Source organism: Pogona vitticeps, chromosome 3 (assembly GCF_051106095.1).
Source record: "Pogona vitticeps strain Pit_001003342236 chromosome 3, PviZW2.1, whole genome shotgun sequence".
NCBI classification, from domain to species: domain Eukaryota; kingdom Metazoa; phylum Chordata; class Lepidosauria; order Squamata; family Agamidae; genus Pogona; species Pogona vitticeps.
In genome coordinates, this window is record NC_135785.1 from 123,355,218 (window position 1) to 123,372,323 (window position 17,106).

Sequence of the window (17,106 nt, forward strand, 5' to 3'; positions counted from 1 at the left end):
CCTCTTTAACTTTGTTTCTCCTATCTGAGTTGGAATAGATATCAAGCCTGTTAAGTACATTCCTCCATATACTTTCTTTATATAGGAAACTGGATCTTCCCCTGGTTTCTGTAGCCAATTGATCAGTTCTCTTTTACTGTCCTTTCCCCATTTTCTAAGACCCATTCTCTTAAGGCTGCAACAATGCCAAATCTGTGAATCAATTATTGTTATCAATTGCTTTCCATAGTCCAACTACAAATTTTACAGGTCCAGAAGTGTAGCTTTCCAATAGGCTTTTACAGCCCTTTTTAGATGGAAAAGAGTTACCCCTGATAATCATCATCACTAAAGTCAGAACAAAGATCATCCTCATTTTCGATTTGCCTCTCAATTCAAGGCATTTCCTTTGCTGACACGTCTCAGTGTCCCTGCACATGAGTATCAGCTTCAGTTACTATGTAAGAGTCTCTGCATGTGTTTATACAGTCGATACAGAGTGTCCTAACGCTGGCCGGGATCTCCCTCCCTCAACACCAGGCGATTTTTTTTTCTTTTTCTTTGTGCCTACTCTTAACCCTTTATACCCCAGTAAGTTTAACAAGCCAAAAGAGCTTTTCCTCACTCCCCTCCTACTTAACACTTAATGGTTTCCAAATGGGAACCTCCAAAGAGACTCCATTCACTCCCATTTCTCTTAGGACTCCTCCTGAGGATTCCATTTCATGTACACTTTTGGACAACATTCTCTGTGTTTACTGAGAAAGTTACGTTTCCTTCTTCTCTTTTGATCCTTTTTCCTTCAGCTAACTGTAGTGCTCAGCTTGGAGCAAACAGTTCTGCTGTCCGAGCTGGCATGCACTATTAATTTTATTAAGGACTCCTTTAGTGTGGGTCCCTGGTGTAATGGCTCCTGAATCTCCTTTCTCCTCTAGCTCCCCTTTCCCATTTCCCCTCAAAACTTCTTACCTGATCTTTCTTTGCAACAACTTTCCTTGCCTTCTTTACAATATTTCCAATTACTCCTCTACTCCCTCCTTTCCTCACTCTCTCTCCTTGCCTAGCTTCACCCAAGTATTTCCTGAGCCACCTTAAAAGTGAACACAGTCAGGGCCCCTTGCCCCCCCCTTCTTCATCCCCTTCTCTTCTGGGCGGGTAGGGCAGAGGAAAACTCCTCTAGTTCCCCTTCGTTCTTTCTACTTTCTTCTGACTTTCCTCTACCTCCCTGGTTCCTCTCCCACAGCCCCTTCCACGGGTCTTGGTCCATGGAGGGTTACTTCCGGAAATCTTTTTATCTATCACTTTCTCCACCATCTGCGTCATCAATTTCAACTTTCTCTTCTCTTTCTCTTCTTCTCTTCTAGCCACTACTTTCTGAGCTTCTGCTAACAGCTCTCCTATTTCCCGTGCTTTGGAGCGGGTTGCTGATCCGGTGGGCAGCATCCCATCCTTAATTCTATTAATAATTTCCTTGCATTTAGTAGTTAATTCCTTAACCTCCTTTTCTTTTAATGGGGTGGAGCAGTCCACAGTCGAAGCAGAGCTTCCAGGACTCCTACTCCGGAGAGGACTCAACTGTTCTTCCTCTCTCAGTACCTCGTTATACCCTGGCGGCTGAACCAGAGCTGGGGCCTGCGCGGCCGCTTGTGCCGGCACCAGCTCCCGTTCCAGCACGACTCCGGGTGGGGCCGTTGGAGGTGGAGGCTAATGGCTTACAAACTCCAATGGGTCGAATTTTGACATTTCCTCACCTTGTAACTTAGAACTTATCAAGTCTCTACTTACTGCCAACCTTACTCCTTCTCTGAATTTGATTAGGTACCACATCCAAGAATCTACATAAGGGGTACGGGGTCGATGGGCAAGGTAGACACCATCTACCCTCTTGATGTCTTCAAAATTATTAGAGCCAAATTTTGGCCATTTAGGATGAATATCAAATTGTGTCCAAACTTCAGTGCACATACGGACCATTTCCTGCTCTGTCTGAAACTCCTGTATTTTCACCAATTCCCAATGCAGCAACAGTTTCCCCAGCGGACTGTTGCTGGGAATTCCTAACTCCCTTCCGCCTCTTGGAGTTGGAGCCGGGGCGTCCCCCTCGGAATTCCGGTCCCCACTGGACCTCCCCTTTTCTTCTGGTCCCCACCGGACCTGGTCCCCACCGGACCTCCCTTCCTTTTTCTAGAAACTTGGTTTCCCATCCCACGGGAGACAAAAGACAATAGGGAAAGGGGTTTTGCGGCAAGAGTAAGGGGTCTCTTGAACGCAGACACAATAGGGTTATGACAATCACTCTCTCGACCTGACCCAGGGTACCGGATCACACAAAGGTTACCGTAGGGAAATGCAGGTTCACTCAATCCTTCATTCATTCAATGACAACCAACCCTTTCGGAGTTTCCCACCTTAACTTACCAATGTCCGTTGGCCCGTTGGTCTGTTGGCCGGCCGGCTTGGAAGACCTCTTGCGTTCGTGCCTCTTTCCGAGTTCTTGATGCCAAGCAGCCAAAGCGTCAGCAAGGAAGCGGCTGCCTGAAAGGAGGCAGAGGCGCCCTCCGATTCACTTTACCGCCGCCTGTTCTGCCTGACCTCAACTGGACCAAAGCCCAGCCCCAATTGGGGCGTTTAGAGGATCCCGGACGAGCCCCCAAAATTGTTATCCGGTTCTCTAAAAGGGAAAGCTCTAAAAAAATTAGAGAACTGAGACACGAAGGCTTTTGATTGAGGTTTGTTTATTGCAAGTTAAAGACGCTGCTGCAGGAGCGGGGAGAAAGCAATCACCTACTTGAGGTGATAATGGGTTTCTCCAAAGAACAAAGGAACTGGTACAATCTCTTATAGCCTGTCCCTTCAGGGCGATTGGGGTGGGCTCACAATCTCCTTAAAAGGTCATTAAGTTAGTTAGCAATAATTCATTGGATTAGTGAAAACACATTTAAACATGCGCAGAACAATAAACAGATCACTTTCCCTAAATCGTCTTTTGTCTTTTGTTAACCTCTGCATTCCATTCTTATCTACTGTAGAGATGTTGCTTCTCAGGAAGCGTTAGTCCTTGAGCTGCGAAGAAAGAAAGGGAGGGGGGGGTCGGGCCTGCTTTTACGAGGCTGGATAATCTCTCTTCTGAATAAGTCTTTCTAACCGCCTGTTGCAAGTGAGAACAATAGCCTGCTTTTACGAGGCTTCTGCCTAAATGAATAAGTCAAACATTTTTACTACTGTCAAGTATGAGGCCAAATTCTTATAAAACAAATGCTTGCTCTTCATTAATCAAACAGCTTAAAATAACATTCAACTTTTTCTCCTATTCTGTAAAATCTTTCTCTCCTATTGTATAATGTCTTGTTTTTCTCATTTGTTTAACACAGGTTTTCACATCTATTTTTGTGATATCTCTTTGTTAATTAAGATGAAAGGTAAAACACAACACAAGCAGCATTATAAACTGCACTCTCACTTTTTTACTCTTTTCACATTACATCGATTGTTTCTTCGAAATTGGCAGGAGGTGGGGGGGCTGGGTGACCACACACTGATACCTGAGAGACTGAGACAAGGGCTTCCTGGAAGATCTTAAAAAGCAGATGGAGTCAGGTGTCATCAGCACATTAGTGGTACCAGACTACAAAATTCTGGACAGCCTCTTTCAAGTTTTTCATGTATATGTTAAATAATATGGGAAATCATGGAACCCTGAGATATTCCGCACGCTAATGTTCAAGGTGTTGAACAGGAGACCCCCAGGACCACTACCATTCACAATATGTGGATATGGGTTTTGTAGTACTTTTTTTCCAGAGTTTGCAGGTGTTCCATCTCAGCTTGAGACCCAGCTCTTATCCTGGAGAAAAACCAAGGCCACATTTAAGACTGATGAACATTGCATTCCATTCTAAGTGCTTGCCCGCATGTGAATGAGAGAAGGAGCTGTGGAAAGTTACAAGACAAGTGTGAACTTCTGAACAAAGGACTGAATGCTAATTGGATACCATCAGGAAGCAGAGAGTTTGATTTAAGTTAAGGAAAGTGGGGTTAGGTATGTGTAAATTGGAGAAGAAGAAGAAGGATGACAGGTTTAAATTCTTCTTTGATTGATAAAAGAGATTTAGCCATGGTTACTGGGACATGGTGGCGCTGTGGGCTAAACCGCAGAAGCCTGTGCTGCAGGGTCAGAAGACCAAGCAGTCATAAGATCGAATCCACGCGATGGAGTGAGCTCCCATTGCTTGTCCCAGCTCCCACCAACCTAGCGGTTCGAAAGCATGCAAATGCAAGTAGATAAATAGGTACCATCTCGGTGGGAAGGTAACAGCGTTCCGTGTCTAAGTCACACTGGCCATGTGACCACGGAAGATTGTCTTCGGACAAACGCTGGCTCTATGGCTTGGAAACGGGAATGAGCACCGCCCTCTAGAGTCGAACACGACTGGACAACAATTGTCAAGGGGAACCTTTACCTTTTACCTTACTTAGAATAGCCTAGTAATTAAGTAGTAAAACTATTAGGTAGATAATCATTTCATTATTTTATGGGGAAGTCTTACAGGAGCTTACTTAATACTTAAATGCTTGGCATTTAACCAGTACAATTTGTATCTTTTTGTATTTCTTTTGTTTTATAATTTTAATTTACTCTTTTTAAATAAATCTTTTATATTTTACCCAAGTGTGATTCTTGGGGGCAAGGGTAAGAGTGTCTAAAGAAAGGGCTTTAGCCATAAGGGCTATGTTTCCTAATTTTTTTAATTTGGGTGTCCTACCTGGTAAGGCTGGTATTCAGCATTTAAAGTACAGAGCTAAACAGCTTTAAGCTTAAAATAAGGGAATAATTGGAAATCTAGGGACAGAAGCTTGCACATAGTTGCCCACTCACACACCTTCAAGGTCTTACCCAATCTAGAGTGAAAAGGTGGTGGAAGCTGGGAACTACAGTTTGGCACTTTCCCCTAGTGGAATGACTTCTCTAAGAAGCATTCCTGACACACACCACACAAGAGAAAATCCCAGAAAATGACTTCTTTTTCATCAGTTAACTACTTCTCACCCAAACACAAAGCAATTGTCAGAGCTGTTTTTCAACAAGTGTGAATTGTAGTGAGCAGAAGAGGGTATCTTGTGGACCAGATTGGCTGCTGCCATTGGTGATGTCAACATTCACATTGTTCTTATGTAAAGCCCGGCATCCTTTTTCCTGCTGGCAACATGGGCACAATATTATGCAGCAATACTGACCCATTTCCTGCCTTTTTGAATGATGGGTGCAGAGGTACAACATCCCACATTCATGAACCAGAGGTTTTTTGAAGAATTGAATTTCCTTGCTTTTTAAAATCAGAGTTTAAATATACACATGGCACCCAAAATGCAATCAGAAATTTCCCTTATATAGAATTATCCAATGGTACAGGATTCCATAAGATGGGTATAGAATCTGTATATGGTTACTGAGAGAAGACAGAAGTGAGAAGAGATTGGATGGGGTTGTAGTCCCTCTGTGTCAACATATTTGAAAGAGTGTTTTGAACTTCATGAAATGGCCAAGCAAAGGTGTGAATAGAAACAACACATACAATGGAGAAACATACACACTCTTTCACATCTCAGTTTTAATGTTGCCATGCCTACACTGCAAATGCAGATAGGAAAGCTATGTTCTAATTCCCGAACCCTTTCTTTGAATTAGGCAAGCTGAGGAAGAAAAGCTATATTGTACCAAAATCTCTACGGATATGTTATGTGCATGTTTTCCAAAAGATGTTAATTCTCATTTTGAAATTTTAAAAAAGGGAAGAGTTTGGAATTAACAAAGAGTGCATTTGGAAATCAAGGTCAAAATCATCCATATTATGTGAAAGGAAGATAGTGAAAAAAGACAGGACAAATATGTCATTTGAAATGAGGTGTTGGTACAAATACTAAAGATAGCCTGAAAAACCGAGAAGTGGATCGTCAATCAAGTCAAGCCTGGACTCTCACTCAAGCAAATATGAGTAACCTGAGTCTATGATCACATAATGGAAATACAGAAGTGACCGGAACATACTATATTGCTGGGAAAATGGGGTGGACCAGTAGACAAAGAAGAAGATGGGTTGGCTCAGTAAAGGTGGAGGAAAGGTTTGGGTTTTTTTACCTCCCATCTGTCTCCCTAAACTTCACCTCAGTGTTCTCTCTTACAGTGCAGTTGTCCTTGGCTGCTGTTGCTGCTTTTTTCTTACTCATGAGCAAACCAGATAAAATTTGCTTTGAGACAATCCCCAGCCACAAAGCAAAAGAAAAACAGTATTTTCACATTTTAAATGAGCAAGCCTCTGAACATTATTCTACATTTTAAATTTTCTTTTTAAATACCGCATTTTTCATGTATAAAATGATACTTTTTCCTAAAATAATTAGGGGGGAAATTGAGGGTCATTTTATACACGGAAGGAGGTGGAGGCAAAGGAGCACTTGCATGCACTCAGGCACCTCTTGCTGCTGCCGCCGCCCATTGCCGGGGCTCACCTCCAGATAGATAGATAGATAGATAGATAGATAGATAGATAGATAGATAGATAGATAGATAGATAGATAGATAGATAGACAGACAGACAGACAGACAGACAGACAGACAGACAGACAGACAGACAGACAATCTTCGCAAAGCTCTTCTAAGCCCACTTGGGTTCCTAGAGATGATAGCTGCATCATCGGCATACAGTAATGTTGTTATATGCCTCCCTGCAATTTGAAGGGGATGTAAGTCAATATTTTTTTACTCCAGATCACGTTGCTGTCTTGTCCCCTCCAGTGATGGAGGCAGCAGCAGTAGGAGGCGGAGGCAAAGGAGCATTCATGCACACTTGGGCGCCTCTTGCTGCTGCCCATTGACTGCTGCTGCCACATCGCTTCCTCCAGAGTTCCCTTCGGGCAGGGGACAAGGCGGGGATGACATGAACTGGAGGTGAGTCACCCTGGCAGTCATGATGGAGGAGGTGATTGGGAGGCGGAGGCAGCAGCAGGAGATGGAGGTGGAGGAGCAGTTGCCCATTAACTGCTCCTCCATCTTCAGGAAGGGCCAAAATTCGAGGGTTGTCTTATACGTTGGGGGAGTCGTATACACGGAAAAATATGGTACTCATTTGTAAGCCAGCTAAACTTACTTGTGAGTAAACCACATAACATACTCATGAGTAAACTGGGTAAAACTTGCTTTGAGATCATCCCTAGCCACAAAGGAAACAGATCTAAGTTCACAACTTAGATTGAGCTGCTGAATATTATTTTTAAATTTTTAAAAATATCTTTTAAAATATTTTCACAGGCAGAGGTTAAAAATGTGTGGTCAGGAAGGAGTTAAATTCTTTCCTTCATCTTGAACCTCGTGGCAAGGTTAAAAGTGACAGACTTCTGAGACCTGCCCTATATAGCGGCCTGGCCAACTCCAGACACATTCTGATTGGTCAGAACGTTGTGCAATGCAAATCATTCAGTCCGTATGAATGTTTGCAAGTTATAAAAAACTAGTAAACTCAGAGCTTTGGAGGCTTCAAAAATACTAATTAAAACTATGAGTTGGAGCCACAAATGGCTCAATTATTGTGAGTGAAAAAAAGCGGCTAAATCAGATGCTTTTTTCAGGAATGCAAATTTTATATCAATATATTCCATCTATTTTCAGTCAGGTGGAGATTTCTGGCCACTTGCTTCTTCATGAGGTAAAAAGAGTGTTACCTTTTTTAAAAAAAATCATAAATCCAAAATCTTTGGCCCAAATGTCCCTAAATTTGGCCTAAACCAGGAGCAGACAGTCTTCTCCCACTGTGCCAAATGATCTGACACCCAGGTTCTGCATTAGATTTTTTTTGTTTGGACTGCCACCCTTTTTAGAGTTACCAGGTTGAGTTTATTTTTTTAAAGCTGGCGCAATATCCTGATTTGGCTCCTGCCCAGGAATAATAATAATGCTAGCATAAGATCCACACTAATTGCTTTGTATGTGTGTGTTACAGGCTTAGATATTTTACTTATTTCATCAGAACAGTCCGTTCCTAATTGATTTTACCTGAACTGAAATAAGAATTGAGACCCTCTTCCTAGGAAAAAAGTTCCATTCTCCATAGCATTTGAAAAAAAATTGCCTGCAGGACACTTGAATTCCTTAGCTGATCATTTGTTTAACAAGTGTGTTAATTTTTTCCACATTTATCATGCTAATTCGTATTTCATTTTTCTCACTTCAGTTATTTTGGTTTTCTTCCTGAAAATGATTTGGTCATTAAAAATATGAACCCTCTATCTATGTGCATTGTGTTATGGATCAGCCTGCAACCCAGTTAAACTGCTTGAATTTAGCATTTATGGCTTACTATGGACACATTCTACATGCCTGGGCAACGACATTCTGTACACATACATGCATGCACCAGTGTATTCAAACAATTTTTCCAGGAAAAATCCCTTAAGCAGTATTCCAGAGGAATCTGTGATTATCCTACCTATACAAACAATCTTGGAATAGCTAAAAGGGAGTAAATTTCTCTTTAACATTTCCACAAATGTGTCCACAAGCTGTTTCTAAAAATGGTCTAATAATGAATGCAACGTATGGATTCAAAACTGGTTTGAAGACAAATTTCCTGGTTCAACATATAGCCCATCAAACAGGGTTCTGGCATGTAAAAGCAAATGAGAAGGTTCTCATAGTTACGTCTATAGTTTCCCAGTGCAGTGTAAAGGGTAGACTGACAGATCAAGGGTATGTTTCCTTGATCTGTCATGGAAACTTACTTAGGGGTGGAACTCCTAAAACTATCCCTTAGACCAACTTGAAAATCTTATTCCGTTTGCTATGAATCCGATGCATCTTGATGGCACACAACACGTCGTTTTGTCAATAGTATAGGCATAGCTCATCTCGCCTCCAGAAAATGTGCGCCTCTGTAACCACTGTGAGGGAGTATTGGTAATTTCAGATAACTTATGAATATCCATCTAAATTAGATAATTAATAGAAAAATAGTAAACACATACAATGGCTGAAATCTTGTCGCTTAGAATAGTAAGTCATAATTGCAGTACCAATGGAACTTACAGAGAAGTTAACTCACCATATTCCACTATTTTGCTTGTGACTCACTACACCAAGCAACAGGATTTCAGCCAATTTGTGTTACTGTAACAGGCTATAAATGTCAATGTGGGGGGGGATTGCTCTTTGAATCTTGGGATTTCCAACTCTTTTACAGATAGGGTGTACATACATCTCCTTTTAGGGAGGACTATCCTTCATCTGAAGGCCAGTCCACCTTTTTGGTGACTTGTGAGTGGCCAACCTACATTCTGTTCTGCTCCCATGAGTTTCTCTGGCTAAACAGGAAAAGCAGAGGTTTTGATTGGTAAATGTATGTCATTAACCCTCACTCATTTTTAAAGTAAAATGGTTCTTGGGGATCATTTTGTAAGGAAAAATGCAAACCACACAGACTTACATAATTACTGATGATAACAAGAAAGATGTAGCATGGCATGTCAATTCTGTATGAACAATTCTGTATGAGCAGTGGACAGTCTGAAATCACTGTTCAGACCATTGCTCTGAAATAATTAGACGTTGTCTAGATTTTCAGCAAAACTACAATGACCTCAATTTCTTATTGTTCTTTCTCTATATGTTTATTTGCAATAAGCTGCAGAAAATACAAGGCACAGAGCATTTGTTAAACATTTGTTCTTATGCACTATCAAGCTGGAACCTCCAAATAGTGACTCTAAGAAGGCTTTCAAGGTAAGTGAGTTATTTAAGCAGTGGTCTTATATAAGTTTCAAAACCCAGTGAGTTCCCATGGCTTAGCAGAGATTCAGACCTAGGCCTCCTCGGTCCTAGCCCATCACTGTATGCACTACAGATTAGATTAGGCACCCTTCCGTCTCGAGAGACTATGGTAATGTGCTCTGAACAGAGGACTTGGAACAGTGTCTACTGTGGCTGAGAAGGCCAATTTGAGAGTGACAATCCCTTCCACAATGAAGACAAATCCAATCTGTCCCCTGTCCAGCTCCCTGATTTTGCTGGTTTCGGGACTGCCTCGGCCTGCTGGACAAGGGTCACTTCAAATTGGGAGAGGCCATGAAGTATCGCCTGCCTCTAGGCTGAACGGTCAGATGTCAAGGTCTCCCATCTGTTGAGGTCCATTCCTAAGGCCTTCGGATCCTGCTTGCAGATATCCTTGTATCACAGCTGTGTTCTCTCTCTGGGGCTATTTCCCTGCACTAATTCTCCATACAGGAGATCTTTTGGAATCCAAATATCAGCCATTCTCACAACATGCCTGAGCCAACATAGATGTCGCTGTTTCAGTAATGTATACATGCTAAAAATTCCATCTCATTCTAGGACTACTCTGCTCTAGGACCACAACACCATACTGGATTTTAAATGTCCCTGATTGATTGATTGATTGATTGATTGATTGATTGATTGATTGATTGATTGATTGATTGATTGATTGATTGATTGATGAGTGACTGACTGACTGACTGACTGACTGACTGACTAGTCTGCTGTAGGACCACTACACCATACTGGATTTTAAATGTGCCTGATTGATTGATTGATTGAGTGAGTGAGTGAGTGAGTGAGTGAGTGAGTGAGTGAGTGACTGACTGACTGACTGACTGACTGACTGACTGACTGACTGACTGATTGACTGAGTGATTGATTAATTGATTAACACCTAATCTTTATCTCAGTACTGTGTCCCAAGGTGATTACCTAGTTGCAATTTTGCACAGTATAGTGAGCAGTAGCATATTTCCACTTAAATTACTGTAATAACACTAATTGTGATAAAATTTGCATATATTAGTTTGACATAGCATATGCAATTTTAATGCACAATGTCCTCCAGATTTTTAGAAGAATGTCCTCCTTATTGCTGATGTGTGTCCTCCCTTTTAGTGATGAAGCAGTGAGCATGTCTGCTTTCTAGTGAGTATGTCTGAAGAAATGTCAGCCATCCTGAATTAAATAATGCTTTCCTGTGGTCCACAGTAATCCCCATCCTTTTGCTTCCATTATTAGGTAAAAGAACCAAGGAGCTTCCCCTAAATTCCCAACACAGTTGCCACAATTTTTGTTTATCTGTTTGTTTGCTTGTTTTTGCTTTTCTGGCACCTCTGTTCAAACTGGTGTCTCAGGTAGAGGGGCTGGGAAGAGCTTCTGCTCTATACCCTGAAGAAATACTGGTAGTGATGATGAGGATGGGCAAACTCATCTTCTCATAAATAGTCAAAGGAACCTCTGAAGCTTGAAGAACAGTAAGCCACATTAGGCCTATGTGCCACACAGGTTTCATTCCAGCTTAAAACAGAGGCTATTTTTACTTGAATGGGTGATGAATCCTGGGATAAGCTGCCTATGACAGTTGCTCCACCTCACTCCTGTCACTCACAGTCTGGTCCACATTTGCATGAGCCTATGAAAGGAGTGGAGGGGCGGAGTCAGCAGAATATAAGAAGGTGGTAGGGAGAAATGGAATAAGCAGAGAGAAGCAGAGAGAGATAGAGAGATAGCGAGGGAGAGAGTGAGTGAGAGAGAAGAAATAATAAAGATAAGCTGGTCAAGATAAATAGATAGAGCAGGTGGTGAAGGTGGCAAGATATATGATATTTGAGTGACCTGATTATATGCTTTGAATAAATAACGTCTGTGATTCTGAGTAAAGTTAACACCTTTCAATAAATCTGTTCTCTTGGCAGCAACCTGACAAGTGTCTGAATAAAGTTCTTTATACGTTGTGGATAAAGGAAATCCACTGGGGGCAGTGAGAAAAAGGGGGAACGTCCCAATTGTTATCTGCTGGTGGGCAGACACAGTGTGAGCCCTTTGTTTGGGGTTACGTGATAAACGTCACACTGCCTTTCCTGAGACACTGGGAAACTTCTGCTGCCAGTTGGAGAAGGCAGTGTTGCACTTGATTGGCCAATGGTTAGATTAAATACAAGGGCACCATTTTAAATTGTTCTTGCCAAGGGTGGTATACAGTTCTTGTTGCTTGTTTCCATATGCATAATATGTACTTGCAAGAGCCTGACAACTATCCGTTGAATAAATAAAATTTTTTTTCACCCTTTCTGAATTCCTATGAAGACCGTAACTGCAGACTTTCTAGGAATCTTCAGAGACAGAGTGCCATCTTTTGGTGAATGGTTAAAGTACATGCAAGTGTATCATAGGAACATGAAATCATAGAAAAGGGGAGTAAATTACAAACGCTCTTTGTGTCCACTCTGAGGTTTTGTCCCCTCAGAACAGAAATGTATCGTTGCAACTAGAGTCTCCAAGATTTTCCACGCTTCTCCCAAAGCAAAACACTGCTCTTCAGGCTGACATCTCTTGGCTCATGGCAGTACTGATCAAACTGAAGCATAAACTGATGGTCACTATGTTGTTCTTATGTGCCATCAAATTGGTACTGACTTTTAGCGACCCTAACAGGGCTTTCAAGGTAAGTGAGGTATTTAAGGAGGGCTTTTACCGGTTCCACACCCCCATGAATTTCCATGACTGAGCAGGGAATCAAACTCAAGCCTTCTCAGTTCCTGGACTCTATTCACTATACGTACCACACCGGTCACGATAACGCAGTGGAATTTCCATTGTTCTTTGGTAGCACACCAGGTACGAGTGTAAACAATACCAAATATTGAGTAAAGTCAGTCACCTCAGGTGGCAGATGATGGGAGAGGGCCATTTGTCCCTTCTAGTAAGTATTCCAATAACTATGAGGTCACATTTTGGCAGATGTGATGCTTACTTTTTGCTAGCTTGAGCTGACTCTCCTGGTCAGCTTCTTCCTGCATTTCACAAATAGAACTGGTGGGAGAGGTCTTTCATTAAGGAGGTGGGCAAACAGCCAGGCATATACTTCAACAGGTATTGCATGTGTTGCTCTGTCCATATAGTGCATGCTGCTACTAATGCACTATAGTATTTGTTTGAGTGGGTAGTAAGACAGTGCCAGGCAGAAGGGTTAGCAAGAAAGGGTGACATGCAAAATGCCTTGATCACCCTAATCTAACCTGCACTGAGCCATGAGTGCAATGTAGCTGCAAAAAAGGCCAATGCTGTTTTAAGCTTCATTAACAGAAGTATAGTCTTGAAATCCCATGAAGTACTAGTTCTCCTATATTTGGGTCTGGTTAGGCCACATCTTGAGTATTGTGTGTGGTTCTGGACACTGCACTTTAAGAAGGATGCTGAGAATCTACAGCAAGTTCAGAGGAAGGTAACAAGGATGATCAGAGGCTGGGAACCACGCCCTATGAGGAAAGACTGAAAGAACTGGGCATATTTAGCCTTCAGAAAGAAAGACTGAGGGGAAATATGATTGTTGTTGTTTAGTCATTAGGTCATGTCTGACTCTTTGTGATCCCATGGACCAGAGCACGTCAGGCCCTCCTATCTTCCACTGCCTCCTGGAGTTTGGTCAAATTCATGTTGGTGGCTTCGATGACACTGTCCAACCATCTCATCCTCTGTCGTCCCCTTCTCCTCTTGCCTTCACACTTTCCTAACATCAGGGTCTTTTCCAGGGAGTCTTCTCTTCTCGTGAGTGTTAGGAGGTTCACTGCCTCCCTTAGGCGGCCCCTCATTTTCAGTGGGAAATAACAAAGGCTGAGTCTTGATAACTTTAACATTCTCAACTTTATTGTCCCCCACATCCACCAGCACTTCACTTAAATGCAACTTCGGTTCCAACTGAGGCAACAGGCCATTATTAACATCAACAAAACTTTTGTTGTAGTCCCAGGGACTTAACGGTGTAGCACCCCATATCAGATTGTCTCACAACATGAGTGCCTCACCCACCCCCTTTTGTCTGGACCTTCAGGAAAAGGTGCTGTCAGGTTCTCCCGCTCCCACCGCAACTCAGCCTCTCGTGGAGCCACAATGACAGTCCTTTAGAATGGATAGATTTGTTCTCCATCCAGTCCATGGGACTCTCAAGAGTCTCCTCAAGCACCACAATTCAAAAGCATCAATTCTTTGGCGGTCATCCTTCTCTATGGTCCAGCTCTCACTTCCATACATTGCTACAGGAAAAACCATGGCTTTCACTACTTGGACCTTTGTCGGCAAGGTGATGTCTCTGCTTTTTAAGATGCTGTCTAGGTTTGGCATCACTTTCCTCCCAAGAAGCAGGCATCTTTTAATTTCATGGCTGCTATCACCATCTGCAGTGATCATGGAGCCCAAGAAATTAAAATCTGTCCCTGCCTCCATATTTTCCCCTTCTATTTCCCAGGAGGTGATGGGACCAGTGGCCATGATCTTAGTTTTATTTTATGTTGACCTTCAGACCGTTTTTGGTGCTCTCCTCTTTTACCCCCATTAAGAGGTTCTTTAATTCCTCCTCATTTTCTGCCATCAGAGTGGTATCATCTGCATATCGGAGGTTACTGATATTTCTTCTGGCAATCTTAATTCAGGTTTAGGATTCATCCAGTCCTGCCTCTCGCATGATGTATTCTTTATATAAGTTAAATAAGCAGGGAGACAATATACAGCCTTGTCGTACTCCTTTCCCAATTTTGAACCAGTCAGTTGTTCCATATCCAGTTCTAACTGTTGCTTCCTGTCCTGCATATAGATTTCTCAGGAGATAAATAAGGTGATCATGCACTTCCATTTCTTTAAGAACTTGCCGTAGTTTGCTGTAGTCCACACAGTCAAAGGGTTTTGCGTAGTCAATGAAGCAGAAATAGATATTTTTCTGGAACTCCCTGGCTTTCTCCATAATTCAGCGCATGTTAGCAATTTGGTCTCTAGTTCCTCTGCCCCTTTGAAATCCAGGTTGTACCTCTGGGAGTTCTCAGTCCAAATACTGCTGAAGCCTACCTTGGAGGATTTTGAGCATAACCTTGCTAGCATGTGAAATGAGTGCAATTGTATGGTAGTTGGAGCATTCTTTGGCACTGCCCTTCCTTGGAATTGGGATGTAGACTGATCTTTTCCAATCCTCTGGCCACTGCTGAGTTTTCCAAACTTACTGGCATATTGAGTGTAGCACCTTAACAGCACCATCTTTTAAGATTTTAAATAGTTCAACTGGAATGCTATCACGTCAACTGGCCTTGTTGTTAGCCATGCTTTCTAAGGCCCACTTGACTTCACTCTCCAGGATGTCTTGCTCAAGGTTACCACACTATCCGGGTTCTCCAGGACATCCAGATCTTCCTGGTATAATTCCTCTGTATATTCTTGCCACCTCTTTTTGATGTCTTCTGCTTCTGCTAGGTCCCTACCATTTTTGTCCTTTATCATGTCCATCTTTGCACAAAAGGTTCCTTTAACATCTCCAATTTTCTTGAACAGATCTCTGTTTTTTCCCTTTCTATTATTTTCCTCTATTTCTTTGTACTGTTCATTTAAGAAGGCCCTCTTGTCTCTCCTTACTATTCTTTGGAAGTCTGCATTCAATTTTCTGTAACTTTCCTTATTTCCCTTGCATTTCGTTTCCCTTCTCTTCACTGCTATTTGTAAGGCCTCGTTGGACAGCCACTTTTCTTTCTTGCATTTCCTTTTCTTGGGATGGTTTTTGTTGCTGCCTCCTGTACAACGTTATGAGCCTCCAGCCATAGTTCTTCAGGCACTCTGTCCACCAAATCTAGTTCCTTAAATCTGTTCTTCACTTCCACTGTGTATTCATAAGGGATTTGGTTTGGATCGGGGTGGGCAATTAATTTCTGTAGGGGGCCACATTAAAAATCTGAACTGTGTTCAGGGCCGAACCAACTTGCAAATAAAATGAAACAATGATGTTATGATTGTAATAGGCCCCCACTGGGTAAGGACTGGTGGTGAACAAACTACAAGGCTGACATAGTTAACTCCCTAAACTTTTTAGGGAGTTAACTATGTGAGCGTTGTAATTATTCACCGCAGGGGGGGAACCCAACACTGAGCTAACTCACCTGTCCTCAGTTCCTCCGCAGCTTTCCTCTCTGACTGTCTTCTATTCTGCTCAGGCGACATGATGCGTCGTCATGTCACCTGCACAAGGATTGCTTCCAGCCTCTTGAGCAGCAGGGTCTGCAGCCTGCGGCTCAAGTGTAACAGTCTAAACTTGCAAGATCCCAGCGTCAGATCCCGCAAGTTTTGCTTACTGCCCTGCTGGGTGACCGGAGCCGGAGCTCCATCTCACTCAGCAGCGATGGGCGGGCCGGACAGGAGCGGCTCGCAGGCTGTATGTGGCCCGTGGGCCTCACTTTGCCCAGGTCTGGTTTAGATTATATCTGACTAGCCCAGTGGTTATGATAACAGTCTTCAATTACTTGAAAGGTAGCCATACAGAAAAGGGGCATGGTTTTCTTCCCAATCATCCCAGAGCACAGGACACGTAATGGTGGGCTCAAGTGGCAGGAAGCCAGATTTTGGTTGAATATCAGGAAAAACATCCTAACTGCTAGAGCACAACGAGAATGAAAACAATTACCTTGGGAGGTGGTGACTGCTCTAATGCTGCAGGCATTGAAGAGAAAATTAGACAATCATCCGTTAGATATATTTTAGATTCCTGCTTTGAGCAGGGGGTTGGACTCCATGGCTTTATATGCCCCTTCCAACTCCATTATTCTTTGATTCTACGAACTACATGGAATCTAATCTGCATTTGGTTAGCACTTGTTTCAGCTCATGTGAGTTAATAAGGAACAAATATGGAGAAACCTTTCCAAAAGGGAAGGAAAAGGCTTTATATATCCTGTTAGAAGTGGCAAGTAGTTATAGATGCCATGGTAGCCTGAATGTTAGTGATGTATAGTCTTTTAATAATATTTTCCAGGGTATCCTTAAATCCTCTCCTCTGCAGGTTGGCTGAAGAACAGCTCAGCTGACATTTCAGTTGCCCTGGAGTCTCTTCTTATTTCCTTATAGGCCAGTAAAACCAAACAAAATAGCTGCTGTTTTTTGTTTGTTTGTTTTTCATGCTACTAAGTAGCATGATGTCTCAGATCAGACTATGGGCTTGATAACTTCTTTAATTAGTAGTTTGTGGTGGGATATTTGGAAGAGCCCATACCTGGGCTCCACAGACCCTCTGATGGAGCAATTTATTCTTACACAGTTGTAGTAAAGATTTT